This window comes from Dipteris shenzhenensis, chromosome 19, assembly GCF_047967505.1.
Source record: "Dipteris shenzhenensis isolate YYH24624 ecotype China chromosome 19, Dip_SZ_1.0, whole genome shotgun sequence".
Lineage (NCBI taxonomy): Eukaryota > Viridiplantae > Streptophyta > Polypodiopsida > Gleicheniales > Dipteridaceae > Dipteris > Dipteris shenzhenensis.
The window spans coordinates 51,266,712-51,284,162 of NC_141614.1; the positions used below are offsets into that span (position 1 = coordinate 51,266,712).

At 48.1% G+C, this 17,451-nt stretch overlaps 1 protein-coding gene across 1 annotated transcript in view; it reads right to left on the reverse strand.

Moving 5' to 3' along the window:
• Positions 1–17,451, reverse strand: part of LOC147890613 (protein CHROMATIN REMODELING 35-like) — a 128,693-nt gene that overhangs the window by 55,530 nt on the left and 55,712 nt on the right. The gene's annotated exons all lie outside the window — the stretch shown is intronic.

Below are 17,451 nucleotides of genomic sequence, written 5' to 3' on the forward strand. Positions count from 1 at the left end.
GTCTCGAGAAGCTGCCCACCGGACGAGCCTATCCATGAGCAAACCTTGTTGGAATTATATCTATAATTCAGCAGTGACCAATGTAATATAATAAGTTAGTTAGGGGCACTTTTCCCTCATTTAGAGGTTTTTCCCCCTAACTGCAGTTAGTTCACTAACTATGGTTAGTGACTACTAAGGTTTTGTCACTATGACAAAACCTTATCTACACTACTTTGTGTTGTACTCTTTACACACTCTATTGAGCAACTACAGCTTCTCAGCTTACGACTCTCTCACTCTCTCTTGCTCTCACACTCTCTAATCCTTCATTTGGTATCAGAGCGGGTTCAACTACCCTCAGGCCACCAGCTCCCTCAACGTTCTCTCCCTGCTACAACTCGTCCGTACAGTCCGTACGACTGTACGGAATCCGACGTACCATCGCCGTACAGTTTTCGCCGTCCGAACAGATTTCGCCGTACGCCGTACGAATTCCGCTGTCCGTACAGTTTTCGCCGTCCGTACAGATTTTGCCGTACGCCGTACAGGTTCCGCCGTCCGTACCATTTTCGCCGTACATCATCGCCATCCTGCTTCCGTACAGTTTTGTTTTTCGACTGTACCTGCGTCATCAGTACCGTACGGTCTGTTCCGTACTGACCGTACAGTTCGTACTGACCGTACAGTCCTTGCTTCTGTCAGCTGTACATTCTGTACTTGCAGATCGACACCAGTTGCCTTAAGCCACAGGTGTTTTTGGACAGGCTCATCTTGCAGGAAACCACAAATTGGGGCAGTTATTTTCTGGGAGTACATTTGGGGCTTTTACAGACAGATCTGCAGATCTAGTCTGAAATTTGGGGCTTTTGTTCAAAATTGCAGATTTGGGGCTTTTAGTATTTTTACCCCTTTCTGGCTGCAATTTCTAGCCACAAATTGGGGCTTTTGTGTTTGGAGAGCATTTTTTGGAGAATTCAGAATATACTGCCTTTATTGGAGTGTTTGGAACACTTTTGGCAGATTTTGGAGAGTGTTCTATGCTTGGACAGATTTCTGACAGCTCAAGTGCAGAAATCTAAGTTGCTTATACAGCCCGTGCTTGGGTGTGGTTTTTGGGAGTTGTGCATTTTATTCCCAGTAAGGGAATTCAGCTTTGTATCTGCTTCAATTCCTTTTTCAGATATGGCCCATCAAAATCAGAATGATTTTCAGTTCGGTGGTCTTTCTCAGGAAGACAAATTGGATGGTACCAACTACTCCCTCTGGAGTTTCATGGTACGTAATATTCTGATTTCTCGTAATTTATGGGATTATGTCAATGGGGATGAAATCCGACCAGCAGATATTGCACCTGCTACCCCTCCTCATCAAGGAGGTGGAAGAGGTCGTGCACAAGGTGCACCTGCAGGACAAGTTGTTGGTGCAGCTACAGTTAATACTCCTGAACAAAAGAGATGGGATTCACGAGATGCCTTAGCTTTGTCTTGCATCTCTCTTTCAGTAAAAAGATCAATCATTCCGCATATCCGGTCGTGTAAGACCTCCAGGGCAGCGTGGGATATTTTGGAAAGCATGTATGCAGCACGGAATGATGCCAGGGTATCTTTTTTAAAAAGAGAGTTGACCAATACACATATGGAGGAAGGTGACTCCATGTCAGCCCACCTCACTAAGCTACAGGATCTCAGAGAGCAGTTGTTAAATATAGATGAAATTATTCCTGATTCAGAGATGATTACAACCACTCTGAGTTCTCTTCCTGAGTCTTATCTCAGCTTTCATACTTCGCTCAATTTATCATTGAGGGGGGGTGCAAATCCTCTTTCTTTTCATGAGCTGATAGGACTTCTGCTTCAGGAAGAGCAGACCAGGAAAAATTTGGCTTCACGTGCAGGTGAACAAGCCATGCTCTCAAAATTCAAATCAAAAACAAAGGGACAGGCAAAAACAGCAGCAAATCAGCCTTCCAGTGGGTCAGGACAGCCTTCACAAAAGGCTAAAAGTGATGCAAGCAAGCCCAAAAAGAAGGGTTTCTGTCACTACTGCAAAAAGCCAGGTCATCACATAGCAGAATGCAGGAAAAGGATTGCAAAGGAAAAGAAAAACAGCTCAGGAATGGCTGTTTCAGATTCAGCCCCTTGTGCATCTGACAGTGGGGATGCTGCAGCCAACTTTGTTGGTCAAGATTATGCCTTTTTATCTTGCATTTCTGATTCTAGGTTGGCTGTTCCAGATGCTCGGGATAGTACAGCTTCATGCAGTGATGACACTTATGCATTTTTGACTTGCAGTTTTGACTCTCCTTCAGATGCATCTGCTTTCAGTGTTGATGAAACACTGAACATATGGTATTTTGACAGCGGTGCATCCAAGCACATCACTTCGAGGAAGTCTCTTTTTACTTCCTTGCATCCACCTCCTGTTGGTAAGAAAGTCACTTGTGCCAATAACTCCTCATATTCAGTACGTGGCACAGGAGAAGTTGAGCTCACTGCAATTGATGGCTCAATTTTCAGACTTTCTGATGTTTTATATGTGCCTGGCATAACCAAGAATCTTCTTTCAGTGTCCACTCTTAACAGAGATGGATTTCAGGTCATCTTTGAGGATGACAAATGTGCTGTCCGGGACAGGGAAGCTAACAATGCCTTAATGTTATCTGGTACTCTGCTGCGTGGGCTTTTTCAGCTTGATATTTTTCAGAAAAGAGCAGCTCATGCTTTGGCAATTTCTTCCCCTACAGTTGCCATGCAAAATGCAGAATTATGGCATGCCAGATATGGCCACATGCATTACAACAGCTTGATGACACTTCAGAAATTTTCAATGGTTGATGCATTGCCCCCTCTTGCAATACCTCCTCCACATGCCTGTGAAGGGTGCATTTTAGGTAAAATGCATAGATTTCCCTTCAAAAAGGATGGTTCAATTAAAGCTGTTCGCAAATTGCAGCTTATACACAGTGATGTCTGTGGTCCCATGAGGACTCCTTCATTGGGTGGTCATCTCTACTTTGTCACATTTATTGATGACTACTCCAATTTTACTTGGGTTTATGGGCTGAAAAAGAAATCTGAAGTGTTCACAGTGTTTAAACACTTTTCAGCCATGGTTGAAAATGAAACCGGGCTCAAAATACAGATATTACGCACGGATAGAGGTGGGGAATACCTATCTGCAGAATTTGATGCTTTCCTCAAACAAAAGGGTATTGTGCATCAGCTCACAGTCAGGCTGACCCCTCAGCAAAATGGCAAAGCTGAGAGGAAAAATAGAACCCTCATGGAGATGGACAGATGTATGCTGAAAAGCAAACACATGCCTCATAAATTCTGGTTAGAGGGTTTGATGTGTGCCAATTACATTTTGAACAGGGCTCCCACTAAGGCTTTAAAAACAAAAACTCCTTTTGAGGTCTGGAATGACAGGAAGCCTTTAGTGGATCACTTCCGAGTCTTTGGATGCCTTGCCTATGCACATGTGCCAGTTGAATTTAGGCACAAATTGTCAGATAAAGCCATCAAATGCATATTTGTTGGATACAGTGCAGAAAGCAAGGGGTATCGTCTCTACAATCCTGCTACACGCAAAATCATTGTAAGTAGAGATGTGATATTTTCTGAAAATTCAGCTTACACTCAGGCTGATTTTCAAATGCCTTCACCTTCAGAAGATGTATTTCAAGGGTTGCTACCCATTGCTTTGGGTTCCCCTGCTGATTTTTCTGATCCAAATCAGAATTTACAGCAACCTTCACATGCTTCAGTTCCGCCACGGGATGTCATGGCTCCTTCACAGGAAGTGGAACAAGTGGTACAGCAAGAAATTGCAGACATACATGCAGCAAAAACAGTCCCAAACTGGCTGTTACAGACTCTCCGGGAGAGTAAACTTGATGCTCCGTTACCTGGCAGGACTCGCAGTGCAGCAAGGCACATGGAAGGTGCTAATTCAGTGGAATCAGCATATGCAGGTACTCTCCTTGATGAAGAGGAGCCTGCCACATTTGAAGAGGCACAAGGTAATGTGCATTGGATGAATGCCATGCACGATGAGTTGCAGTCCATTGCCAAAAATCAGACTTGGGATGTTGTGGACTTGCCACCGGGTAAACATGCTATTGGCACACGATGGGTATTTAAAGTCAAACGGAAGCCAGATGGCTCCATTGACAGATATAAAGCCAGGCTGGTTGCTAAAGGCTATGCTCAGAAAAAGGGCATAGATTATGAGGAGACTTTTGCTCCTACATCCCGGATGACCACCATCCGCTCAGTAATTGCAATGGCTGCACATTTTGAGTGGAATGTTCATCAGTTGGACATCAAAACAGCCTTCTTAAATGGGGACTTGCTGGAAGAGGTGTATGTCAAACCACCTCCGGGTTTTGAAATTACAGCAAATGCACTTCAAGTCTGCAAGCTTAATAAAGCTTTATATGGGCTGAAACAGGCCCCTCGTGCATGGTATGCCAAGATACATGCATTTTTGACCAGCAAGGGGCTGCACAATAGTCCTACTGAGAGCACCCTCTACATCAAGATGGATGGGGGGGAAATATTAGTCATCCTTCTTTATGTTGATGACTTACTGCTCACAGGGTCCAATGACGACAAAATTGCAGATTTCAAAACTGATTTGCAGACCCACTTTGATATGTCAGATTTGGGGCTGCTTCATTTTTATTTGGGGATCCAGTTCTCTCATGAGAGACGTGGCACTGTTATGTCTCAGTCCAAGTATGTTCAGAAACTTTTGGACAGATTTAACATGCAAGAGTGTAAGCCCATATCTACTCCTATGGAACCAGGGCTGAAACTCACAATGCATGATGCAGGAGAATCAGTTGATGCCACACTTTACAGTCAAGCTGTTGGATGCCTCATATATCTCTGCAATACTAGGCCTGATATTCAGTTTGCAGTATCTCAGGTGAGCAGGTATATGCACAGCCCTAAAACTATGCATTGGCAGGCAGTTAAGCGTATCTTCCGTTATTTGCAAGGCACCAAGTCTTTTGGCTTACTATTTCCCAGGGGGGGTGACTTGCAGATGCATGCCTACAGTGATTCAGATTGGGCTGGTGATTATGACACTAGGCAGTCCACTAGTGGCAATTGTTTCTTTTTGGGAAAATCTTGCATTTCATGGCTAAGCAAGAAACAATCTACAGTGGCTACCTCATCATGTGAAGCTGAGTACAGGGCAGCTTTCACAGCAACAGTGGAATGTGTCTGGCTGAGACGTTTATTTGCTGATCTTTATCTGTCTTTGGAGGGTCCTTCTCCAATTCTCACTGATAGTCAGAGTGCCATTGCAGTGGCAAAGAATCCAGTGTTTCATGCTCGCACGAAGCACATTGAGGTTCACTATCATTATGTCAGAGAGAAGCTACATGCAGGAGAGATCAGTATGATCTTTGTGTCCACACATGACAACGTTGCAGATATCTTCACCAAAGCGCTACCACGTGAGAAGTTCGAGGCATTTCGCAGTGCCCTGAACTTATATCCGTTTGGTGATTGATCAGCCTTGTACATGACATTGGCACTGCAGGGGGGTGTTGGAATTATATCTATAATTCAGCAGTGACCAATGTAATATAATAAGTTAGTTAGGGGCACTTTTCCCTCATTTAGAGGTTTTTCCCCCTAACTGCAGTTAGTTCACTAACTATGGTTAGTGACTACTAAGGTTTTGTCACTATGACAAAACCTTATCTACACTACTTTGTGTTGTACTCTTTACACACTCTATTGAGCAACTACAGCTTCTCAGCTTACGACTCTCTCACTCTCTCTTGCTCTCACACTCTCTAATCCTTCAAACCTGAGCGTGCGTCTGCTCCCTGAGAGCCTCCCAGACCGAGTCGTCTGTCCAGGTCTCGGTGCCGTCGCTAAGGAACGTGAAAACCAAGCTAGGGCCATCCCTAGGGGCCAAGGCGGCTATCTTCCCATCCGTCCCTTTGCGGAGCAGGAAGATACTGATGTCGAGGCAAGCAGGGAAGGTCCCGAGGTCGGCCACATCCAAGTAGTCCCAGGGGCCAGATCTGTAAAAGTCGCGGGGGAGCTCTCTCTCTTGAAGCTGAGGCCCGTCAGAGTCTGCCACTGAGGGGCTAGCGGACAGAGAAGCCTGCTCCGGTGGTGGTGTAGACTCAGGGTGTCTTGCCAGCGGAGGGGGAGGGGGAGGGGGAGGAGGTCGGGGAATAGGCAGCTCAGACTCCTCAGGGGCGGCTAGCGGAGAAGGAGGAGGGGGAGCGGGGGCTGCCTTCGGCTGAGGAACCGTCGGTGCAGCTAGCTCTGCGGGAGAGCTGAAAGAGGCGGGGGGGAAGGGATGGGGCTGCAACTGGAGCTGGGGCTGAGAAGGAGGGGGAGAAGACTGAGGAGGACGAGGAGGGGGCTGAAGCTGCGGGTCGGGAGATATGGGGTGCAGTTGGGGGATGGGCTGGGGCTGAATGGGAAGAGGCTGAGGACGGGTCTGGAATGGGCCACCTCCTCAATATGGCCGTCCTCTAGCATGAGAGTGGACTGGAGCCAGTCCCTGATGGCTGATCTGGAGGGGGAATGTCCAATGACTCTGCCATAGATAGAGGTAAGGGCAAAGTCATTGGCAACCTCCTGAACCCGAGATGATTGTTGCTCTATCAGGATGACACGGTAGGCATCTGGAGAGGGAGGGACCGTCTGGGCCTCCGGTTCCGGGCAGGGAGCCGCCATACCGCCAAGACAAACTGCGAGGCTTCCGATGAGGAAGAGGCTGCCACCCAAAAAAGGGGGGGTAGAAGCGGGAGGGTGGAGCCTGGGTGTGGCAGGAACGGAGGTGGCGCGGGATGGAGGAGTGGAGGCGGGGAACGGGTGAGGTGGGAAGGCGGGAGCGGAAGCGGGGGCGAGGGAGAGGCGGAGTGGGGAGAGAGGACGGACGGGGAGCGGGGGGAAGGGTGGGACGGAGGGGCGGGGTGGAGCGAAAGGGCGAGGGGGGCGGGGATGAAGGCGGGAGGGGAAGGCGGGGGTGGCACGGAGGAGCGGACAGGCGAGAGGGGACGGGGCAGAAGGTGAGAGGTGAGGGGGCGGAATGGGAGGCGGGGGGGGTGAGCGAAGCGGTAGAGGGGACGGGGTGGAGCGAAGGGGTAGCGGGGTGGAGCGGAAGGGGTAGCAGGGCGGGGGTGAGCGGAGTGGTAGCGGGGGCGGGGATGGAGCGTGGCGAGGGGGGACGGAGCGAGGCGGGGGTGAGGCGGGGAGTGAGGTGTGAGGACGGGAGGGCTGCGGTGAGGGGGAGGGAGAGACGGAGGTGCGAGGGAGGGGTGAGGACGGAGAGCAGGGGTGAGGCGGGGGTGAGGCGGGGGTGGCAAGGGGGGACGCGGTAGCAGCGGCGGGTGAGGGGAGGTGAGGGCGGAGGGGTAGGGGCGGGAGAGGGCGAGGCAAGGAGGGGCTAGGGGGAGGTAGAGGTACGGAGGGGGAGGGGAAGCTCGCAGGAGCTTTGTTTAGAGACCTGCACCTCTGCACCTAGCCTCATCCTCGTCTAAGTGTTTGTTCGACACTTCTTGCACGTCCAACACACGCTACGCTTCCCGCACCTACTCCCCCGCATTGGGCTGTGATTAGAGTTGGCACTCAATGATCACTTCCACATTGCGAGGCCCCTTCTCTTGCCCTAAACCCTGCTCTAGGCGAGGCCAGGGATATCCCAATTCTAGTCGCACCCAGTGATCCTCCCAACCAAATTTAAGTCACGTCTAGTGATACTGCTGACTCGGCTTTGACAGAGGCGAGTGATGATGATCTTTCAAATCCTCTTTCAGCCAATTGCCTCCTATCCAAGTAGTCCCCTTTCCTGCCAGCCCTTTCGATGCCTTCATTGATCCTTCTCAGCTCTTTTGTAGGCAAGGATATTACGAACTCCAGCACTATGTTTGGTTCAAAGGAACTCTTTTTCTGCTATGGCTGATTCTAGAGAGGTAGACTCCATGCCCTCTATCTTAGGAGACCCTGTTCTTGGTTTTCTTATCGACAAAGCAACTTCTTCCACAGGCGTGGGGGTTCTTTCCCTTATGGATTTTCCTCCTCTCTACTACTCCACAAGGTCTTCTACACAAGAGGGGGGTGTTTTTGCCACTAGGTTGCGTAAGGTTTTCCAACCTACTTCCCACTCATGAGGATCATTAGCTGGAGTATTCAAGGGCCTTGGTGGCATCCCTCATCAATGCCCCCGCAGGCAGCTAGTTTGTAATTAGCTTGATCCAGGTGTGGGGTCCAATTGATATTCTTTTTTTTTTTTCCCAAGAAAAAGACTTCTATTAAGTAAGAAAAAAAACCCGCGAGAGCAAGCTCAAAGCGAAATACATCATGAAATCATGAGGATAAATAAAAACCCCCTCAGAGTGAGGTGGAAAACAACCAAGGCTGAGGCTGAAAGTGCCACCTCAACCCTGTAGTAGTTTCACAGAAGAAAGGAGAATCCTTCCATTCCTTGAAGAAAGAAGCCCTCCTAGCTGAGGCTGCACGGGAGTCCCCCTGCATACCCGTCCATACGGCCATCAAAGTATGTACGATGTCTGTCCAGATACTAGCCAATGTATGCGAGGGATGAACCTGAGTACCCTCCAAAGCCTCTATGCATCTGGTTCTCCAAATATGCCAGGATGCTATGCTCGCTAGAATCTCCCAAGAAGTATCCACAGAGGCATGTACAGCTGTGAAAGGAAGGTGTGGTACCACATCCAACGAACAGGACTCAATCCGATGACGTCGAACCGAAATGGCCCGAGAGGAGTCAACTCCCTCATAGAAAACCTGAGGTCCTGTAAGAGAAAGCCAAGCCACCGAGCCCCATGTCATAAAAAGTGGGGAATGGGCAAAGTGACTGAAAATCCTAGCTACCCCCATCCAAATCATCCTCGCCTGTCTGCAATCCCATAAGCAATGCTGAATAGACTCCGAAGCAGAAAGGCATCGAGGGCATGTAGGGTCGGCTCCGAACCTGGACCTCCAAAGGTTCACTGCAATCCCTCCATGGATAGAAAGCCAAAAGAAGATAGTGATCTTTCTATTCCTGTGGGATTTCCAGAGCCTCCTCCAGAAGCACCTCTGCTGATCCGCAGTAATACCAAAAGTCTCCCAATGAGGAACTCTAGAGGGTCTCCAACCTCTACTACTGAGCTGAAATGTCCTGGCATTACTGACCGTGTAACGAAAGAAGGGGATGCTCTTCTCTCGATGCCCTGCATCAATCCACTCCCACTCTCCGGGGTCCCACTGCAAATACCTGATGGGAACTGCCCCATAGAGCCAGAGCCTCCAAGACCCGGTGGAGAGTAGCCGGGGGTCTGGGTCTAGGAACCACTCTAAATCTGATCCCTGCATCAAAAGACCTACAACCCTGATAGGCTGAAAAGCAGACTCAAGCAAGATGTCCTCTATGGACCTGAGCAATCTGCCACCATCCTGGACACTAAAAACCAAAGCATCCTCCTGTGCATCTCAGAAGGCCAAAACCTGAAGTGGAACCCCGCCTCTCGAAAAAGTACCTGCCCAAGTGGAGGAAGTGAGTGGCATATCCTCTGTGTCTACCCAAACCTCTGGAAGGGCTGCCTCAATCTGCAAGATCCTCCCTGCACTCCCTCTGAGATGTCCTGTCAACCTTGATTTGGTCTCCTCTGGAAGCCTGCGGAAAGCTTTCCAAGACCCCATAGAAGAAGCAGGTCCCCTCTCCCACCTAGACCACTGCATGTAGAGTGAGACACCCAGTGGTCTGCCATGATCATCTAAAATACTGTCATTCCACATGATGGGTTGCCTATCAATCTCTTCCCGAGAGGAAGGAGGAATCCTCCGAAGAGTGCTTCTAAAACTGGCCCAAGCTTTCAGAATGGCAACCATGAGAGGGGACGAAGGTGACCTGAGGTGTGCTGTGGTGAAGATCCATCTAACACTGCTCATCCAGTCTCCTCCTGAAGAAGGTGTGCACCTCTGTATGCTGCTGATAAGAAAGTCCTTCCACGGTTCCTGCCCTGGCATAAGTCCCCGCACCACCATCTTGCAAAGTAAAGCTCTGCACTGTAAATCTAGATCAATAATATTGAGACCCCCTTCCTGTGTAGGGAGGATGAGGGTCTCCCAAGCCACCCTGGCTAAGGCATCTGCTGTGCCATCAAGCCCACTCTAGAGAAAGTTTCTGATCGGTCTTCTGAGCTGAATGATGCAATCCCTAGAACGGCACCAACATGAACAAACAAACCAGGCTGTGGCCAAGAGGACCTGGTTGACCACCACAACTCTAGAGGCAAGATCCAGCTTAGCTGAGCTCCAAAAAAGAAGCTTCCTTCTGATGCTCTCCAAAACGGGAGCAAACTGCTGCGTGGTAGAAATATCCAAGCCGACCTGGCAGCCCAAATCCCTGATAGGCACACCCCTCTGAACCCAAGTGAATCCTATGTCAAGCCCCCAAACTGGAGTGTCCTCATCACTGATCCAAAAGCCATTGGATTTATGCCAATTTATCTGCGCCCCTGCCGCCAAGCAAAATAAATCCAATGCTGTCCTGAAAGAAGTGAGCGTCTGTGGAGTGGCATCCAAGTAAACTGCTATGTCATCAGCCAACTCACTGTCAAGTAGCTCCTCTTCCCTTTTGATGGAAAGTCTCAGCCCAAAGATGTCAGCTTCAGATCTAACATAGATACTCATAGCTTCGGCCACGAACAAAAAAAGGAAAGGAGCAAGGGGGCATCCCTGACGGACTGATCTCGAAATCTGAAATCTCTCACCCCTTACCCCACCAATAAGTACCTGGCTGTGGGTTGATCTGTACAAAGAGGAAACACCTCTGATCCAAGCATCAGTAAAGCCAAAGCGTAGAAGGGTGCCCTCCAAAAAACCCCAATCTACTCTGTCATAAGCTTTTTCAAAGTCCAAAAGTAGAATGGCAAGATTCTGGCCACTCTGCATGGCTCACTCTGAAGCTTCCCAGAAAGAAAAAATGTTATCAAAAATGCTTCTGCCATGCACAAATCCCGTCTGAGTGTCATGAATGAGATCAGGGAGAAGTGGCTGCAATTGGAGGCTGATAGCCTTGGTCAGAATCTTGTAACAAGTCCCCAGAAGTGTGATAGGCCTCCACTGAGACACTAAATTTCTGCTACCTCCTTTTGGGATAAGGTGGATGAGACCCTCTGTAAGCGACCCAGGTATCTCGCCAGAGTCCCAAATGGCTTGCAGGGCTGAAGTAATATAGTCTCCAATCATATCCCAAAATGCAATGGAAAAAGACGGGGTAAGGCCATCTGAACCTGGGCACTTGCCCTTGTGAAGGGCTGAAAGTGCAGTCCTGAACTCTGTGTTGGTGAAAGGTGCGTCGAGTAGAACATGCATACCCGGATTCACCAACACAGGGATGCTCTGCCAAATAGCCTGTCTAGCATCCTCTCTATCGTGTGTCTCAGGATCAGCAGTAAGAAGGAATAAACCAGAAAACCTAAAACAAAGAATAACCACAAGCTTTGGTGTTATCAACACCAGCAAACATGCCTTATCTCATGAACTTGTGCGGAGCTCAATGTCCAATTTCGCAAACACAGCTCTCCAAAAATGCCCAGTAAACTCAAACTTTAATTCAGAGAACAAGAAACATCTATGGCACTTTTTCTTAGAAAATATCGGTTTGAAACTTGCAAATTTGGCCCCTAATGCAAGCAAAAAAGAAATACATGAGAGCCTAAAACAAAGAATATCCACACGTCTGATGGTGTCAGCAATAGCACCAAACGCTTATTTGGGTGAACTTAAGTAGAAAGAAAGAAAGAAAGTCTATTAAAGTCTTCGGAAGACCTATGGGTCTATGAGACTGTGAAAAATCTGGTACAAATGAGCTGTGGTAGTGGAGCTACTAAACGAGCATCCACACCGATGCAAAATGCAAAAATGCAGAATGGTCGTACTAAGTCCTAATACATTATAGTCATGTCAATGGTGGGACTATATATCAATCTCAGCATCATCATCAACATCATCATCAGCAGCAGCAGAAGGACATCAAGGTGGATGAGGCAATGGGGGCATGAAATTGGTGATGGAGTGTTGTCGGCCGCTCAAAGGTTCAATCCTGGCACATCTCCTGGTTATAGCTCTACGTCTAACCAGGGCTACTGTGACCCCCGTCGGTCGGGCTCGGACTCTAAACAATGACGAGGTGTCCCCAAGTGTGATCTGTGTGTCAACCCTCTGTCTGAGCTGTCGGGCCATAGGCTCCAGATCACGGTCATGTCGAGGCCTCATCTCGTGGCAGTCCATGTGATCTGGCTGAAAGAACTCCGTGATAGAGCTCTGAGAGGGATCAGCCAAGAAAAAAGTCTACTCCTATCTCCGTGCTCAAAGTATCCTCTCGCAGTGTCTGAGTACCTCATGAATGAAACCTACCAAACACCGTTGGTCTAGGTAGAAGAGGATTTAGGCCAAAATCCCATGGCTATCTATGGAGAGGCAATAGAAACGCCCTTGGATCTCATAGTAAATAGGACACCAGAAGATGAGGTGCTCCTCTGTCTCAACCTCCTACATGTCACACAATGTGCATATGCGCCTCTCCCTGGGTAGTCGCTCTGCTCTGCCGCTCTCGATACGAAGTCTGTGTGAAGAGACCCAGAACTGCCCAAGAGAGATCCTCAGTGAGTGGGATAGGTAAATCTGCATGTATCATGGTGGGTCAATGAAACCCTCCATTGTGATATGTAAGAAGTGATCTCCGTAGAACCTAAGCTTCACTGGGAGCAACCAGCTCCGAAATGTGTGTAGCTGTAATAGATCCTCACGGATAACCTGGTTGACCTCATGTGATAGGAGGGGAGAAAACGGAGCAACCATGTTGTATTGGAAGGGAGGTAGTCTATCCATGTGGAGCCCCAGTCGCTCAAACCATCTCTTTGTGCGTGCATACCAACACCTCTGGTCCCACTTGCTGCAAGTGCCACTGAAGAGCACAAAGCTAGATGGTAGCCTGCTATGCCCAAAGGTGTAATCCCCATACTCCGTGGCTCTATACAAATACATGATGACCTGAAATGCAGCATCTAGCTGTAAAAAGTGTGACCCAAACTCCGCCTGAATGGTCTGGTGAGGAACCCGCCTGAATGGTCTGGTGAGGAACGGATGGCTTACCACGAATCATCCGTGATAACATGATTTTCATCATTTTCATGAACACAGCTCTTCACAATTGGCCAGTAAGCCTTTTTTTTTCAAGAAAAGGACTTCTTTAAAGCATGAAAGAAACTCGTGAGAGCAAGCTCAAGACGGGAATACATCAAGCAAGCATGAAAATGAACACCTGAAAGAAGAATAACAAATAGCTGCTCCGAGAAAACAAGATAGAAACAAAGGCTAAGGCTGAAAATGCCACCCCAACCTTGATGCAGGCTTGAAGAAAAAGGGGGAGACCCCTCCATTCCCTAAGGAAATTAGCCCTCCTAGTAGAGGCTGCCGTTAAATCCCTTGCATGCTCACCTGGGTGGCCATCAGTGCGTGTATAGTATCTGTTAGATAAGGGCCAAGGTGTAAGAAGGATGGACTTGAGACCGATCCAAGGCCTCTATGCATCTGGCTCTCCAGATATGCCACACAAAATGCTCGCCAATATCTCCCCAAAAGAATCTACATAGGATGAACAGGCTACTCATAGCTTCAACCACAAACCAAAAAACAAAGGAAGCTAGAGAGCATACCTGATGGTCTAATCTACAGATCTGAAATCTCTCTCCCCTTACTCCCCTTATAAGCGCGTGGTTGTGGGATGATCTGTACAAGGAGGAAAGCCCTCTAATCCATGCATCTAAAAATCCAAAACGAAGAAGGGTGCCTTCTAATCCCAATTTACCTTGTCATATGCTTTCTCAAAATCCAAGAGTAGAACGGCCAGCCTCAACCTGCTCTGTATGGCCTGTGATCCAAAGCCTCGCAAAATGAAAAGACATTGTCAAAAATGATTCTACCATGCACAAAGCCTGTTTGCATATCATGAATACGATCTAGAAAAAAAGCTGCAAACGCAAGCTGGTTGCTTTGGCCAGAATTTTGTAGCATGTGCCCAAAAGAGTGATTGCCCTCCATTGTGACACAAAATTTCTGCAACCCTCCATTGGGAATAAGATGAATGAGACCCTCGCATAAATCCATATCCCAAAAATCGAAAAAGGAGAGGGTGAGAGTCCATCTGAACCCAAGCACTTGCCCTTATGAAGGGCAAAAAGTGCAGTCTTGAAATCCATATAGGTAAAGGGTGCATCAAGTGAGACTTGCATATCTGGTTTAACCAACACGGGAATACACTACAATGTAGCATGTCTAGCATCATCTCTATCCACTATGTCAGAATCTCCTGAAAGTAAGGAAGCATTAGAATCAATAGCTATACGCATGACAGCATCCAAATCTAACTACAAAACCCCGTCTGAGTCAATCAGCTATGAAACAATCTCTCTACTATGTCTCGGACCCAAAGTAGAGAAGAAGTGCTTATTGACTTTACCTCCCATCTGAATCCAAGAAGACTCTCATGTATGAAAGACATACTCTGCTCTCCAATCTAATAGTATCTGCTGATGAGCCCTTGGTGCAATAAGGTGCTCCTGTATCCAAGCATCTATAGGCTATTTCCGCTCCTTCCCTTGAAGGGTTGTCAACCGCTGACAGAGACCAACCTTCTATTTGAGAATCTCACGTCTCTTAGTGCTAGCGATCGAATGATGGAAATCCCCCTGCATATGAAAACCCAAATCTACAAAGCTACCTCTGTGAAATCCTCCCCTGCATGAAAGGCATTCAAAATCTTGATACTAGCAGAGCGCCCTATCAAGCGAGGCTCGGAAACCATCAAAACCATAGGAAAATGATATGAGGTGGAAGCCCTGAAAGAAATGCAAATGAAGCCACCTCTATCCAATGCCCAATCATCAACATAAAATTTATGAATGCGTGTAAGAAATAGGCATTTGAGTTCTTGTGTTTGACCAAGAGTACAAGAGTGACTGTGGCTGAGTGTGAAAGGCATACTAAACCAAAAAAGGAAGGCATAACCGAGACCAAGCCAGGGGCAGTAGGAACACACCAAAAGCTTCCTTATGTCTTTGGGCAATCTCTAGCAAAATGCCCGAAGATGTTGCATATCTGACATTGATCCTTCCTGCCCACAATCTCGACTCAGCCAAAAAAAGAGAGCCATCTAGGCACTGGAGCATGATGTGATCATCATAAATGTTAGGGTCAGAGGCAATGACCCGAACTCTAGGTACCCCATCTAATCTGATCACGTCTGCTGGCTGAAGAAGGCAAACTAGGGAGGGGGGAACCTCACTAACCACTCAAATGAAGGTCCGATCATAGCAAGGAGCCGATGGTACACCTCGAGCAGATCTGAAAATCTGATGAAAAGAGACATCATTTGCTTATCCTTTAGGAAAATGTTCCTAGAACCAAGCGATAAGGGGCTGACAATGAGCACAGCGCTCGCAAGTCCAGGAGTGTCAAAAGCCACTTGAAAGAATCCTCGTCCCAAAAGTTGAATGTCATTGAGGCACAAGGCGAGGTCCAAAGGTAAGGCCGCAAGCTTCCAATCTCTAGCTTGTGATCTGGAAGGATAGGACCCATGGATGCGTGCGAAGAGGGTCATGGAAGTCTCAAGCTCCACACCTTTTTGTAGCTATAACTATAGAAATACGATGCAACAGAGAGATCGTTTGACAACAACGATAGTACAATAGCCAAAGAATAGACACGACAGAGCATAATAAAAATTTCGTATCAGATACAACTCATGGTGTTGTCCACCCATGCACTCTCCAGTAGAGCTTTGTTGATGGCGATCTAGACAGACTCTGGATGGAGAAGGACTTGAGGTATGGGTATTGGCATTCGATGTTGAGGCTTGAGAAGTGGCCTTCTTATATACCCCTTCGTAGTAGACCGATTCCACCACATTGGTGGGCTGGCGGTGGCACATGCATATTGACTTAGCACATTGTGTGACTAAGTGTGAGGACGGTGGCACATGTTTGCTTGAATTTCGCCACTGGCCAAAGACCATTGACAACCGACCATCGATCACGTGTGCGTAAGCAAATTCACGCGCGAATGCTCGCGCGCATGCATTGGAGGGCATACCGTCGTGGACCGAGGCCTACCGACAAGCCCTGAACCCCACCCCTGGGAGTGTTGCCCCCACACCCCCATCAAGGGCGCTGCCCCTGAACCCCCGAGGAGTACGTTGTTCCTTCTACCATCTCCTAACCATCAAACGGTCACCATGAGACCTCATCTAGTGTCAAAACTAGGATCCTACCAATGTCAAGTGCTCACACCATGGCTTCTCCTAATAATGGGGGCCTTACAAAAGGGCACTATGGAACATTGGTGGTTACATATGAAAGGTGGGCATTGCACATATACCAACAATAACAACTCCTCTTTTGAAAAGATACACATTCTCGCGGCTGTTGGAAGCAGTCAAGGATTGACTAGGTGGGTTGTCATTCGCCAATCAATGGTGAAAGGCCCATTGAAACCATTGGAAAATCTGTCCGTCGTTAGGAGAGGGAAGGGAGAGCAAGAGATAGGGAGTCCTAAATGTGATCTAGGGGTAGGGATGAGGCTGAGAGGAGGATGAGGGGGAGAGGCTGAATGAGTGGGAGGGGCTTGAAGGGGGAGGGTTTAGGAGAGAGCTGAGGAGGGAGATGGAGAGGCTGAGTTGCGGAGAGGGAATGGCTGAAATGATGGGGGAAGAGGCTGAGAGGATCTGCCTAGAGCAAGGTGAGGAAGTTTGGGAACCATGAATTGAAGCTGCAAAGATTAGAGCCTCAGAAAAGAGGCTAAGGAAGTTGAAGTGTGCAGCTTGCAGGCGCAACAAGGAGCTGGAAAACAGTACAGAATATGAAGCGCAATCTCTGGCGAAGCATTCCCATCGAGCAGGCAGCAGATGTACATATCTGTACGGCAAGGTGTACGGCCTGCTGTACGGACTGAAGGACACCAAATCTGGCTGTACAAAGTGACAAAATCTGTACAGCTTTTGGCAGCAGCTGTGTATAGAATCAACTATGCAGGTCAGGGTTGAGGATGAAGGGAAGAAGGGCAGCAAGGGTGGGGAGAGGTAGAGCACGACGGGGAGCTGTAACTATTGAGATGAGGCGAGTAGACTTAGCTTCTCTACTACTAACAATTTTAATTGGTAAGCCATGTATGCTAAACAACGTTTCCACAAACAAGTGGGTAAGACGAAAGGAGGAAATGTTTCCCCTTGTAGGCATAAACCGTGATACATGGTGAGTCAACGCACAATCACCCCACTTGCATCACGCCCACAAGAGGTTCCTAGTAGTCCTACCACAAAATCCATGGAATTACTTTGCCCTGTTGACAATTTTGAACATATCAACATCAACCTTAATCTTAGGCTAGAAGCTAGAAGATAGGTTTTTGTCTAGATCCACAG